This window comes from Tyto alba, unplaced genomic scaffold (genome assembly GCF_018691265.1).
Source record: "Tyto alba isolate M040663 unplaced genomic scaffold, T.alba_DEE_v4.0 Super-Scaffold_10, whole genome shotgun sequence".
Taxonomy (NCBI): Eukaryota; Metazoa; Chordata; class Aves; order Strigiformes; family Tytonidae; genus Tyto; species Tyto alba.
In genome coordinates, this window is record NW_024881262.1 from 2,023,528 (window position 1) to 2,037,000 (window position 13,473).

A 13,473-nucleotide genomic window follows, 5' to 3' on the forward strand; every position below is an offset into this window, starting at 1 on the left:
CCTGATCTCGAAATCTTAAGGATGGCCAATTCTAGATCATCAGAACCAGGTAATTTTCATCCCAAGTACATCGAACACGAGACTCTCCCAACCACGACTTTTTATTACTCTATTTCAGAAAGACTGGGAGAGATCACAAAGTGAACGTCCTGCTCGTACTGGGGATTATTGAACAGGCCAACACGAAGGCATCATTTGCTAAAATTAGCCCGAAGTAACATTAGGAAGAGGTTAGTACGGCGGGTTTCAAGCTGGATGGCTTCCCAGCAGGTCAGGGGGTAAACTGGTGGTGCTGGGGGAGGGAAAGCCACCCGGCCAAAAGCCAGCGGGCCTGTGCCGTGGAGCCCGGGCCCGTCCCCGTGCAGGAGGGTAGCTCTGGGGAACGGGTTCCTTGGAAAAGAAACCCCAAACAAAGCCTCTTCCTGAGGCGGTTTTAAATTTGATCGAAGGATGAAAAGTTGCGTTCGTGTCCCTTACAGAGGCTGTCGTGAAATTAATTTTTTCAATGAGCGATACGTTAAAATAATCGTCAGCACGTAATCCTCATTTAATCAGGGTGTTTTTTGTGTTTTCCAGGCAGCCATGCCTGGCTCTTGGGTATCTTTAGCAGTGGTATGGGGAAAAAAAGCAGAATTAAGTGGCTGGTGTTTGCAGCTGGCCCAAACCAGGGGGGGGTGGGACTGGCTGGGGGGTCACTCCCGGCCCCCCAACTCTTCCGGACGACGTAGTTGTGTCTCCAAGGTGGGGGAAGAGGCTGGAGCAGAGACTCATCCCGGGGGGAGGCGGCAGTAACGCCGCGGGCTCCCGGCCGCCACGCCGCACCTTCCCCTGGAGCTGCCGAAACCGCGGCGCGAGGGCTCGCGATCTTTATTAAAAACAAAAAAAAAAAAACCAAAACAAAACCAAAACCAAACCAAAAAAAAAAAAAAAAAGGCAAAACAAACAGGGATTAGAATCCTTTCAGAGCTCCTCTCCGGGTCATCTCCGCAGCGCCGAGGCACAGCAGGGCCCCAACCCCCCCGGAGATGCCCTGTCCTCGTTAGGATTTTTAGGGAGTGCTACGTATCTCGTTAGAGAAGCTACCCCTGCTTTATCCACGCAGGTGCAGCCCCAGCAGCAGCAGCTCTGGAGGAGCTCTGCAGTGGGAAAGCATCTCCCAACTCAGCACCCTCCCAACTTTCTTGAGCCGAGCCTGGAGCTGCGCTGCTGTGGTAACCTGCCGGGTACCCAGCTCCTCTCCGCGGCCTGATAAAGACGTGTTTTGCCACGGGATGAAATTATTTACTCCCACCAGCACTCCAGCTTGTTTCCCTCCCGCTGGTTTGCTCCTCGTTACCTGGAGGACGTCAGACCAGCTGGGAGGTGAGAGGAGGGGGGTGATCCAAGCAGCTGGTTCCACTCGTCTCCTAATCTGAGGCCCTTGGCAGCGCCGGGGCGAGCTCAAATTTGAGAGGGCTGAGCTTGGAGGAGGGGACGGCGGCGTGGCGGGATGGGAGCTACCGGCTGGGTCCTGGCTGTAGCTCTCCTCCCCGGGAGATGGCTCCGGAAAGGTAAGGTGGCCTGGGGAGGACGGGACTGGGGCTGATGGTGAAGTAAAGCTGAGCTTATCTCTTTTGCAAAAGCTGCTAAATCTTCCGGCTTGCGCTCCCTTCTTTCCCGTGATAACCAGGCTTTCCTGCAGCAGCCAGAGTCTTGCTGCTGGGAGGCGGCGGAGGGTTTGCTCCATCCATAGTGGAATTGGGGTAGAAAGGGGAAACTCCAAGCCCGCAGAGCCTCGCTGGCGAGCACCGCTGCTGCCCGCGGCCGGGGGGGGACGCTTGGGCCCTGCCCCCAACTTGGTGGGAGCGTGGGGCAGCGTCTTGGGGGGCAACTGGGGCTGGGAGCCGCTCCGGGGAAATCAGGTGTCATTTTTCCTTAGACGTCATAATGGGTTTTTTGGGGACCTTCTCCTCCCCGCTGCCAGTTTGCTCCAGCCCGTGGGGTGCTCCCGCTACCCACCGATTGCTCCCGGGATGGTTTTCCTGAGCTTTCCCCCCCTTTTCAGACTTTCCTCACCCCAGCACGTTGAAACGGCTGCGGGGATCGGTGACGACGAGCTCCGGCAACGCGTTGCTGCTGATGTAGGATTGAAAATATTTACGTTGTTTCCATACCGACCCGCCTCTGAGCGTCCGAACCATCCGGCAAAGCCTTATCAAATTAGCAGCCCCTCAGCACGCGGTGCACAGTGACGTGGTCCTGCGGGGAGGGCACGGGACCCCATTTCCCCTTCGGTGCCCGCGTAGCTCTGGCCCCGTAGCTCATTTCGGTGCCGCCGGCCGGGCACGGCGCCGTGCTGGCCAAAATTCAGCACAACCGGTCCACAGCGGTGGAGGGAGGGGCAGGGGTGTGCCGCATCACCACGTGCACATCGAGGACCCGCCGTTGTCCACCCCGGGGCTAGCAGAGGGTCGCTCCTGGCTTCCAACCTGCCCCGGGGCCGGACCCGTGCAGGAGCCGGGGGGCCATCGGAGCAGAGCGTGCCCCTAATCACCCAGCTGGCTGTTAATCGCTGCCTCCGGGCACCATCGCCGCTCGCTCACGGGGCGTCTCGGCAGAAAACTCTGAGGAACTGGTTATTACCAAATCCCGCTCCGGGGCCGCCCCAAATTGGAGCAACAGGAGGGAACGGGCCTGACCCCAACCACGCTAACGGGAGCGCTCCCGCTCGCCTTGGGGGCTGCTGCGCTTCTCCCTCGGCGGGTGTTTATGCGTATTAAAACTATACGTAAATAGAACTGAAGTGAAACCCTCACACGGCCAACGCAGCTGGTCTATTTAAACATCTGTCATCAGATCTGCCACCCCTCCCACTTCCCCCCCCCTAAACTGCTTGTTATTGAACTTGGCTTTTGCTTGTATCCGTGCACGAGGTTTCTGGGGCCGGATCCGGCCCCGTCCATGGACGCCCGGCCCCCTGCGCAGCGCTGTGCCGCCGCTGCCCGAGGGGGCCTGGGGCTTTGCCACGGTCTGGATAAATGACAGGGTTTTCTTGCCCTGCTTTTGGCGGTGTCGCTTGTCCAGAATTCGGGGGTGAAACTAAGGGGGAGAAACGAGCGCTTGCGGTTAAGGATCTCGCTGTGCCGTCGTTGAAACTGGAGGTGATGAGACAGGCTTTGGGCGAAGCCGTGTCATCGTGCAACGCCGATCAGCGCAACCCGTGGCTGGCGTGGGGGGCGGCAGCGACGGTCGCCTGGGTGGAGGGGCACCTCCTGGGCTGCCCCCCCCCCCCCCCCCCACGTTTTGGGGGGAAACCAGCACGGGCTGCGAGATGCTGGGTGGTCGCTGGTGGTCCCTGGGCACGGCGAGCGACGACGGAGGGCTTGGTGATGAAACAAACTCTCCCGGACAGCAGGATAAAGGCGTCTCGGTGGCCGGGAGGAAGGAACAGGCTCGAGCGTGTGCTGACTTGGCAGGAGGTGGGGAGGCTGCTCCTCGAGGAGATGTCGAAGTGCCAGCTGCCCAAAGAGGCTGCGTGAGACCCGCCGGAGCCTCGTGAGTCTTGGCCGCTCGTCCTACACGCGCCGGCTCGCTGCTGAGAGCAACCGCGCGCCCAGCAGCGGCCTCAGCTTGGGCTGCAAAAAAAAAAAAAAAAAAAAAAAACAAAAACCCAGCAGCAACCCCAGCTCTGCACCTGTTTGGGCCTGTATCTTGTACCAGCGATGGTCGGGGCTGTCGAACTTCTAGATTTCTTCAAAGAATAATGGTATTCTTGGGGTGGGAGATGTTCTCCGTCCCCTTCCTTGCAGATGCTTGCAGCTGTTGGGAGAACTCTGAGGGAGGTGTTTGGGGAAGTGGCTCGAAGAAACGTGGTAGCGGTGGGTGACTGTAGTGGGAAGGTTCCTCACGAGGGGTCCTTCGAGTGGGAAGGAACCTCAGGAGGTGTCTGGACCAACCCCCTGCTCAAAGCAGGGTCAGCTCTGAAGTCACACTGGGTAATCCAGGGCTCCGCCAAGCCCGCTCCCGAAAACCCGCGAGGGTGGAGGCTGCACAGCTTCCCCGCCAACCTGCTCCACCACCCGCACTGTCCTCGTGGAGGGGTAAAAAAAAAAAAAATAAAGTCCCCTTATATCCAGGGTTACGCTGCCCCATGATTACATGCCCCGGCTTCTGGCGTCCACATGTTGCAGGGGGTTTCTGTAATTTCCCAGCTTGGTGCAGGGGGGGGTTTAGAAGCGGCAGCGGTGACGAGTGAGGCCGTGAATTGATGCAGCGAGACACGCTTTGGCAGCAAGCTGCTGGATGGCTCTCCCAGGGACTTCCTTGGGACTTCTGCAGTGCCCTGAGCTTGCTGAAGTCTTGCTTTCCTCAGCCCTGAAGGAAAAAAAAAACAAAAAACAAAAAAACAAACAACAACAACAAAAAAAAAAAAAGAAAAAAAAAAAGAAACAAAAAACTATTGCTTCTCAACTTTGCTGGGAAAAGCAGAGCAGGACAAGGCCAGGAGAATATTTTGCCATCGGTGTCACGGCAGGGTGGTCACGATCGGGCCCGGGGTTTCCTTCTGCTGGAGGGGAAGCCAACGCCGCGGGGCTGAGGGCTGAGACCTCGCTTGATGGGCTACCGAAACCCAGGCTTGGAGTCACGAGGCTTTGACGAAGCACGAGGAGTCTTTTTGCTTCCCGGTATCAAAGCCCTTCGTAGCACACGCAACTTGGTTCGAGATTTTTTTCGTCTTTTTTCATGTGGAAATCTGAGGTTCTCGCACAGGAGCGAGAATTGGGAACTGGGCTGCAGAAGTAGGGAGATTCTCTGACCGCTGCGGGGGTTTCTCCATCGCTGGCAGTCCGCGGTGTCATCACCATGCTAACACCACGGCAACCAAAAACATCCTCTCCGTTAACTTTTATTTCTCTTATGGCTACAAAGTCTGTTTTTTTTTTATGAGAATATTTTCCCATAGACTGGACAACAAATGTCAGGTTGACCTAAGGGTTGTTCTCTCCTCAATTTCTTTTGGGCTCCCTTTTATCCAACTAGCTGGGTACAAGTTGTTTCAAGCACAATTAGACTATTACAAATCATCTTCTGTGGTGTGGTTTGTTTTTTTTTTTTTTCTTTTTTTTTTTTTTTTTTTTTCCTTCCACAAGGAACACGTTCTCATGCATTGATACACACTCAGGTTTTTGTCTGTCAGACTTTGTGTAATCCTCCTGCTTCTGCAGCTGACCAGCACAAAACTATTTCCGAAGCCTCACTGAGAACAAATGTGCAATCTCTGTCCTGGCAGTGTTTTGGAGGGGAAATCAATCAGGCAACCAAATATCGCAGGTGCCTGGACCTGCAGCTGCTCTGGGCCAGGCTCAGGGGCGGACACGGGTTCGGGTTAGTGGAGCTGGTCCACTGCTGGCCACGCAGACAGGGGATGGACCTGCTGGCCAGCTCGGAGACCAGCTCCTAGACCAGCTTTGGGAGCGAACTGCTCTTTTTGCCCATCCCAGTTGGCAGTGGGGAAGCTCCTAAGCGTTTTCACTTCCATTCTCCGTGCTGCAGCATCCCAGGGCTGTGCCTGGCCGGGTCTTCACGCCGGGGTGGCTTCCTGAAGGATTGCCTGCTGGCTTCTTCCTCTGCTGCCTGGGCGTGTTGGTGGGAAAGCAATTTCCCTCTGCCCAAGAAGACGTGGGGTCCCAAAGCGGGCTCCTGCCGGCGTGCCGTTAAATACGGGGCATCTTCTGCAACTGCACCCTCATCCCAGATGAGGGGAAGGGGTTACGAGGGAGAGGGGCCAGATCTGAACTGAAAACGTGCCCAGGGCCTTCTGGCTATCAGAAGGGAAGATGCTCGCTCTCGTTATTTGCACACAAATATCCTCTTGGCATCTCCTGGATGAATAGATCTTAGCGGATGAAAGCAAAAAGCTGCAGCCAACTGAGCTCAAGGCCGAGCTGGTGGTAACGGGGAGCAGAGCAAAGGAGGAGATGAACGAGAAGGAAAGGAGGAAGTGATTTAAGAAAAGTGAGAATTGGTTTCTTGTGAGGAGGAAGGGAGGGTGAAAGGAGCGGGAACAGAAACAGGGGAAGGGGTCACAAGAAGCACTCAAGGAAACGTCCAGCCGGAAAGAACACAAATAAAAAGTGAGAGAGGGTGAGGGGAAACGTAAGGAAATGGAAACGAAGGTGCCAGCGGCAAAAAGTCATCGACAGAAAAATAAGGGTGTGCAAAACCCACAGGAACCCAGCCCCCAGGTGTGGTTACGGGTGCTTTATCACGAGTGGGTGCCTCCGCGAAACCAAGGGCCGCTTCACGGCTGCTCCCGCGCTTTGGGGTCTCTCCCCCCCCCAGCGCCTGCCAGCGGGCCAGCGCCGGGGGCAGGGTGGCTACCAGCACCACGGCGTGCGGGGGGGGGGCCGGGCTGCCCTCGACGCTCCTGCCAGCAGCTCAGCTCTGCCCCGGGGCAGACGCTCATCTTGCTCCTCTCGTGTCCTCTGCCAAGCGCTCCATCGCTCCGTTGGGTGTTTCCCCGTCAGAACCTGCTCCCTGTCCCCTCCCGGGGGGGGGATCTGGCTGCTGGTGGGACCCGCTGCCCCCGTGGTTCTTTTGGTGGCCAGGGAGCAATGGGCAGGACTGTGAGGTGTAAATACCCACTGCAGTCCAGGTTGGTTTTTTTTTTTTTTTTTTTTTGTTTTGTTTTGTTTTGGGTTTGTTTTTTGTTTGTTTGGGTTTGTTTTTTTTTTTGTTTGTTTGTGTTTTGTTTTTTGGTTTTTTTTTTTTTAAATTTCCACTTAACTTTTGGCATCGTGTTGGAGGATGCAAATGCTCCCTCCGCCCCTGAACGCGGATGCAGCTGCGGTGGCTTCTGATGTGACCGCTGGCTTTCATGGTCTTCTACCAAAGCGAGAGCTGCGCGTTTGGAAAGGCTGGGCAGGCCTCAGCGGGCACGCCGTAAAGCATTTATGGGTTTTTTTTTTAGGTTTTGGTGCGGGGGCCTTCTGAAAAATCTTGTGGTTTCGCCTGGATTTAAAAGCTAATGAATCGCATCAAATCACAGCTGCTCTACGGGGATAAAGCCGCGCTCTTCTGTCGCCGAACCCGCCGGAAAAGCCGGCGCCGGGGACCGCGCTGCGGCTTTCCGTGGAGCTGATGGGGGTTGCAGCGGGGCCGGGGCTGTGTTTCACACTCCCAGCCCATTTCTGAGCTCGCTCGTGCCGCTCGCTTCTTGAAACGGCGCCGAAGCCTGGGCGAGCAGCGGGTGACAGGTTAACGCTTCACCGGTTTGTTGCCGCCACGCGTTCCGGGTGGATATTTTGTACGTACCCCCTCTCCGCGCTTTGCTCCAAGCACTGAGCGGTTACCGGGGATTTTAGGTGATTTTTCTCACATCTAGGCCCCCCCCGCCCCGCTCCGTCCCTGCCCTTGGCACCCGAGCGATGTTGAAGCGGTGATGAGGGAGCAGCCGCCAACACGAGCCTTCCTGACCGCTGAGATCTGCTCGGCGGTGGCCGAGGGGGGCTCGTGCCTGACGCCTCGTGGGCAGGGGACAGGCCCGGGGGGACAGACGGACGGACAGCATCCCCCGGAGACGGGGCCACAGCCCCCGGGGGTTGGTCGGCGCCAGGGTGTAACCAGGGCAAAGCTCCGGCCCGATTTCTCACGGTTTCCCCCCGCGCCGCTTACGGCGACTGTCGTCTCCTCCGGGGCACGGCGCGTTGCTTGGCGTTGTCAGAGCTGATTCGCTCCTCTTGGGGCTGCTCCCCGAAACAGAAATGGAAATGAGAGTCTCGCCAAAAAAGTTCTATGTTTCCCGTTACTTGGGAAATAAGCCCGAAAAACCCGCGAGCCGTGAGCGTGCGATCTAAGCCCGGCCAGCTGAGCCTCGCACGAAGCCCTTGCCTGCGGGCTGGCTGCGATTGATTCCTCACAAATCAAATATTAGCGGGTTTGTAACAGGAATAGAGCCAGGCCGGGGTGATGCTTTCTCCGCCCCGCCGCTGTACGGGCTGCTCGGGGCTCCCCTTTCCTTAGTGCTCATCCTAAACGAAGGCTCTCCCTGGGCACGCTTGCCTCGGGGTTGGTTTTGGAGGGTCGGCCCCTGCTCCCCTTTCTGCTGGCAGCGGGGTGCCGCGGGGTGCTCTCAGCCAGTGCCAGGCTGCTGCATTCCCAACAGGCTTCCCACTGCCCCTCGAGCCAAGGGGAAGCAGGCCGAGCATCCCTCGGGTGCATTTGGGCTTATTATCTTCATTTCTCTCTCACCCCTTGCTATAAAATAACGCAGAAATATAAAAGCAGGGGCTGTAACTTCTCCGACGTCACTTGTCTCCTCTGCTGCTTTTGCAAAACCCCAGCCCCCCTTCATGTGTCAGGCGGGACGTGCTGAGGTGCACCTAAAACCACGTGAAAACATACACCGGGTTGGTGAAAGCAGTGGGATATCTGCGTGTGGGATAGGGAGATATCTCTGTTCCTGCTTTTTTTGTTTTTGGGAAGGTCAGGCCTTCTGCAAGAGGAAATGGAAATCATGAAGCCACTGCCTGGAGCTGGAGAGGTTCCTGCTAATATTTTTCCACAGAGTGAAACTGGAAATGACTTTTTAGAAAAATATAGGGTGGTTTAGTCAGAGTATTTTTGTTCTGCAAAAATACCTCATTGTAATCAACAGCATCCCTGCTAAGGAACAAAAATAAGTGCATTGCTAAGGATGAGCTGATGTTTATTCCTCCTTGCAGAGCAATAGGAAGCTGACTGGGTCCCAGTTACTGACATTGCACAAATCCAGAGAATTTTGTTGGTGTTGCTACAGGTGTCTTTTGCTTGCCAGAACGCTCCAGGTAAGATGAGTGAAGGGAAGGGCCGGGCTGGGTGCTGTTTCACCCTGAACGCTCGCAGCAGTGCTGGGGGTCGGTCCCGATGATGGTGTGATGGCCGGGGAATGCTGCCTGGCTGACACCCAGAGCCCACTGAGCGCAGCCTTGAGCAGTCTCGTTAAATTATAATTATTCCCTCTCCTGCCTCACCTGGAGGATGGCTTCAGGCTTGCACCAAGCCTTCACCTAGATCACTTGGAGCGTGCTGTCTGGGTCACAACTCTTCCCTGCTCAGGAGAAGTAAGAGTACGCTTTGTGTATCGTAAAAAGACCTCGGTGCCTGTCCCGATGCAGGCTTCGCTTCTGAATTCACCCCGCTTCACGCCAGCCCAGCGTACCTCAGAACTCCTTCAGAGCTGGGAAATGCAGAAGCCCTCCCGAATGCCGAGCCCGACGATGAGCCTAAATTTTGTTTGCAGAGAGGTAAACCTGCTATTACAAGTCCTCCCCGCAGCGATCACAGGCAGTTTGTACCCTTCCCTCTGCAGCAGCTTCTTGCATACTTAGAGCGTGTCGTCAGGCCGTGCCTCCGGCTTATCTGCCGCAGCCTAAACACCCCCCGGGTGCTCTGGGGGTGCTCCCCAACCTCCCGTCGCTCCTCCTGCTTTCCCCTGGTTTCCCCAAACCAGGCTCTGCCTTCGGCCGTGGCCGCTGCCCCCCAGCGAGGTCCCGCAGGGCTGAGAGCAACACCAGGGTCACTGCTTCAGCACTGCTTGTACAAAACACACTTGGTATTTTCCTTTTTTTTTTTTTTTCCCCCCCCCCCCCACCCCGAGGAGCTGCCCTTCTTGACTCGATTGGCCAGGAACCCCTTCCCCAGTGACCCCAGAGTCCCCAGGTCCCTGCTGTCGCTCGGGGACGGGGCGAGCTCAAAGCACGAGGGCGTGCGCTCAGCCAGAGCTGGGCTTCAAACGCATACCAAATTAAAATGTAATAAGCGCCCTGTATTAATTTAAATATCAACAGGTTATCAACGACAGCTTTACTGCAGATTCGCCGCTGATAAGGCGTGACATCCCCGTTTAAATGAACCGAGGCTGCTTGGGTTGCGGGGATTTTGGTGGTTGGTTGGTTGGATTTTTATTTTTTATTTTTTTTTATTTTGAGCTTGGAGAGCACGTGCTAACCGCTCGCCCGACCCGCCCGGGCTCCGCTAAAGACCTGGTGGCTTTGCCCTGTTGTTGCTCACGCCTGCGCTGTGGCCCGGGGGGGGGGGGGGCAGAGCACAGCTGAGTCAGGACAGTCCGTGTGTCCCAGACCCCTGCCCGGCTCTCCAGGCGCTTAGCCCTGAGCCCCGGGCAGCCTTGGCACCCCCCCGGCTCCAGCGCTCCCCAGTTAAACCCAGCATCCAGTGAAAAGCGGGGGGGGGGGGCGATGCGCCGCGGGGACCCCCACAGCCCACACCTCCCACGGCGGGGAGGGGACACGCACACGGGTGACAGCAGCCAGGGAGCCCTTCCCCTCCACCAGCAACCCAGGCCTTGCGTTCAACCCCCCCCCCCCCCCCCGCAAATCGGCTTTGCGACGGACCAGCACCGATTTAATCCACGGCAGCAGGACGAGCGCCCCAGCCAAGCCTCTGCGCCCTAATTGCTCTCCCGCGGATTGCACCCGGCGCCTTGTTTTACCCTCCTATAAATAGCTCCTGTCGAACCCTCCTCGCAGAGCAAAACCCGAACGGGGTGTTACCAAAGAGCTGTCAAAACAGTTCTCAAATGGAAATAAACGTGCACCAAGCCATCCAGCTCCCCCCAGGCCCCTTTAAGTCACAGCTTCCGCACCCGCAACTCTTGGGGACCAGCCCGATGCGTTTCGTTGCACGCGGGCGTTGGAGCAGCCACACCTGCCCCGGCACTGGGCGCAGACGCCTTGTTCTCGTTTTGTTTTGCACGTCCGAAGCGCTCGGCGGGAGCCGCCGGCCGGGGTCCAGCCGGTGCTTGCTGTCCCTGCTTAGCGGATGCCGGGAGGAGGGCAGCAGAACGCAGAAGAGTACGAAGCCTTCTTGGGGCAGCTCGTGCCCCGTGAAAGTCCCCCGCGGCCCGGGCAGTGGCCGTGAGGGCTGCGTGCCTTTGCTGATGACAAAAAGCAGAGCGGCGCGGGGCCTCGCCGGCTTTCCACCACTTTCTACCCACCGAGGTGGGCAAAGCACGGCGGGCTCGCTCCAGCACCTCGCTTCTCCCACGCTGTTCTTTTTTTTTTTTGAGTGATGCAGGTTGTTTCGTTGTTTGGGTTTTTTGTGGTTTGTTTTTTTTTTTTTTTTTTTTCCGAGTTTCCTCGTGGGAAGCAGCACGCTAGCGGGCAGGCTCCATTGATTTCCTGCAGAAGCTTGTTAAATCCTCTCCGCAGGGATTTCCCCTCTCTCTGTTTCACATCAGGTATGCTCAGCTATATGCACGTTTCCACCTCTCTCCTCCATCTTCACAGCTTCCCAACTTTTGCAGGATCTTAACTATGGGAAATAAAAGGCTGACTGTCTGCCTTGATTGAAAAAAATTGATTCTGGATTTCTCAGATGGCTGAATACCCAGAACTTGTGACAGTGCCTCCCCCTCCTACCAGCCAGCAGCTCAGCCGCGCACAAACTTTTAACAGTAATTTGCCCGTGGATCAGCTTAATCAAGAGTTGGAGCGAGTGGCCCAGGGGATCAGCGGTGCCCTCCCAAACACAACTCCCTGCCTGCAGAGGAGCACTTGCAGGAAAAAGGGGGAGATTTTGAATTAGGAGGCTCGCGAGGCCGGGGCCAGGTTTTGCTCGCTGTGTTCATGTGAGTAGCTGCCATGAAATCGGAGTGCTGCCATACGTGCGATTGATTGATCGGTGATTTTGGATTACTTGGCGGGTGGGGGGTTGGCACGCAATATTTAAAGCTAACAGGGCCTAAACCCGCTTTGATAAAAACATCTCAGGCCAGCAGTGCTGCGCCAACAGCTCCAAAGCGCCTCTGTATTTTGAGGCTGGGCTGGGAAAGGTGCGAGTTTACAGCCTCCCAAATGCTGCAGCTGAGCAGCCACACAAAATCTTGAAAAACATGCTGGTAGGTTTTACAGGATCCCTTGAGGCTACCCCTGAATCGTTAGCAGGGCTGTGATTAGGCTTGGCAGCCACTCCAAAGCGCAGAAACGATCTTGAGCACCGATTCTCATGGCTGGAGAAGTCAGAAATGTGAACTGGGGCCAGAGAGCGGGCGTGCGCCGTGGAGGAGAACAAGAGCAAAGGGTCTGTCTCCGGGAAAGAAAAGCAGTTTGGCACCTGTGGGGAGGGTCTGGGCACACGAGGTGCAGCTTTGCTGGTTCTCCTTGTTCCAGCCAGGAACACCCGGAGAGAGGGGAGAGACAGAGCTGGGAAAGGAGCTGCGAACAAAGCTGCCTTGACACAAGCCCAGCACGCCGGGTGGGACCTGGGCTCCCCAGGGAAAAAGTCTTGATCATTAGCTCTTCTCTTTTGGTTCCAAAGGTGATGCTTCGTGTTGAAAGGCCCTTCCCAAGGCCCGGCTTTTGCAGAGACGCTGCATCCCGCCCAGCACCCGGCGTGGCTTCGCTGGCGTGGGCGTTGCGGGTGGGGAGCCTCCCTCCCAGTTACGCTTGCTTTGGCTCCGACGGGGCCGGTCCGACGTGACTGGCACAAGGCTTTTACAGGTGCCTGCAACCATTTTAATTGAAAAGCAACACGGCCTTGTTGATGCCACTAACCTTTACTAGCAAATCCTCTTCTTCAAAGGTCCTCCCAGCCGGCGCAGGGTAGGGGCAATCTCATTTTGCAAGATAATTCTCCAGCGGAGCTGCTTGCCTGCCTCTGAGCTCTTCTGGCCTGACCTGGGTACGTCCCCCATTCGTTCGGTACGTCCCCCATTCGTTCGGTACATCTGCTAAGTTATTTCTGCCCGTGGTAAATGCGGCACGTCTCCAACCACCAGGCTATCACAGACCCCCTCAAACCTCGATGGTGCAGCAGATCTGGCAAGGCGGCTGGAAAACAGAACTCCGGAGAGCATAAAGAGCTTCTTGCATTACCATATCTATTTTTTGGCCAGTACAAGAGATCAAACTCCATTTCCGAAGTAGCGTCCTCGTCAGCGGCCTGTCCTGCCCTCCCCGAGGCTGTGGCTGCTCAGTATTTAGAAGAATTCGAGCCCAAGCGTTTAGATCGGGAAGAGCAGTATGTGAATATAGTTGCTTGTTAGAGATGGATGTTGTCACGCCGTTCTAGGCTCAAGTTTTGTGATCTTATTTTCCTTTTGGTTGTTGGGGGCAACTTCTTTATGGACCCGTGCAAAGGGACTCTCCTTCCCCATCCCCTCTCTAGGCAATTCCTGTTTGGAAGGTGTTAATATGTGACACCCCCCTGCCCCGAGAGGCTCCGGGATAGAAACTAACGTCTGGCTGTCTGTGTCTAGAGCTCGGGTACTGTCAACGTCAAGGTCCAGTCGAGCTTTCACTGAACACACAGAACTTGCCCATGTGGCCAGATCTTGGTGTACTGGCCACCTCTGTTTTCAGCAGTCTCTGCTCGTTGCCCATCAATGAAATTCCTGCCTCTTTCCTTTTAGAAAGAGCAGTCTTACTGTCCGGCTGCACAGACGTCCCAAGGAGCACCAGAAATTTACTCCCTGTTGGACAATATTTATTTGCCTTC

General features: G+C 56.2%; 1 long non-coding RNA gene across 1 annotated transcript; it reads right to left on the minus strand.

Annotated features, from left to right (window-relative positions):
• Positions 1-528: 528 nt before the first annotated feature.
• LOC116963397 lies at positions 529-2,240 on the minus strand. The gene is made up of 2 exons (XR_004408154.2): positions 1,337-2,240; positions 529-865 (listed from the first exon to the last, which is right to left on the minus strand). It is a non-coding gene; the product is annotated as an uncharacterized LOC116963397 (long non-coding RNA).
• Between the last annotated feature and the right edge of the window lie 11,233 nt (positions 2,241-13,473).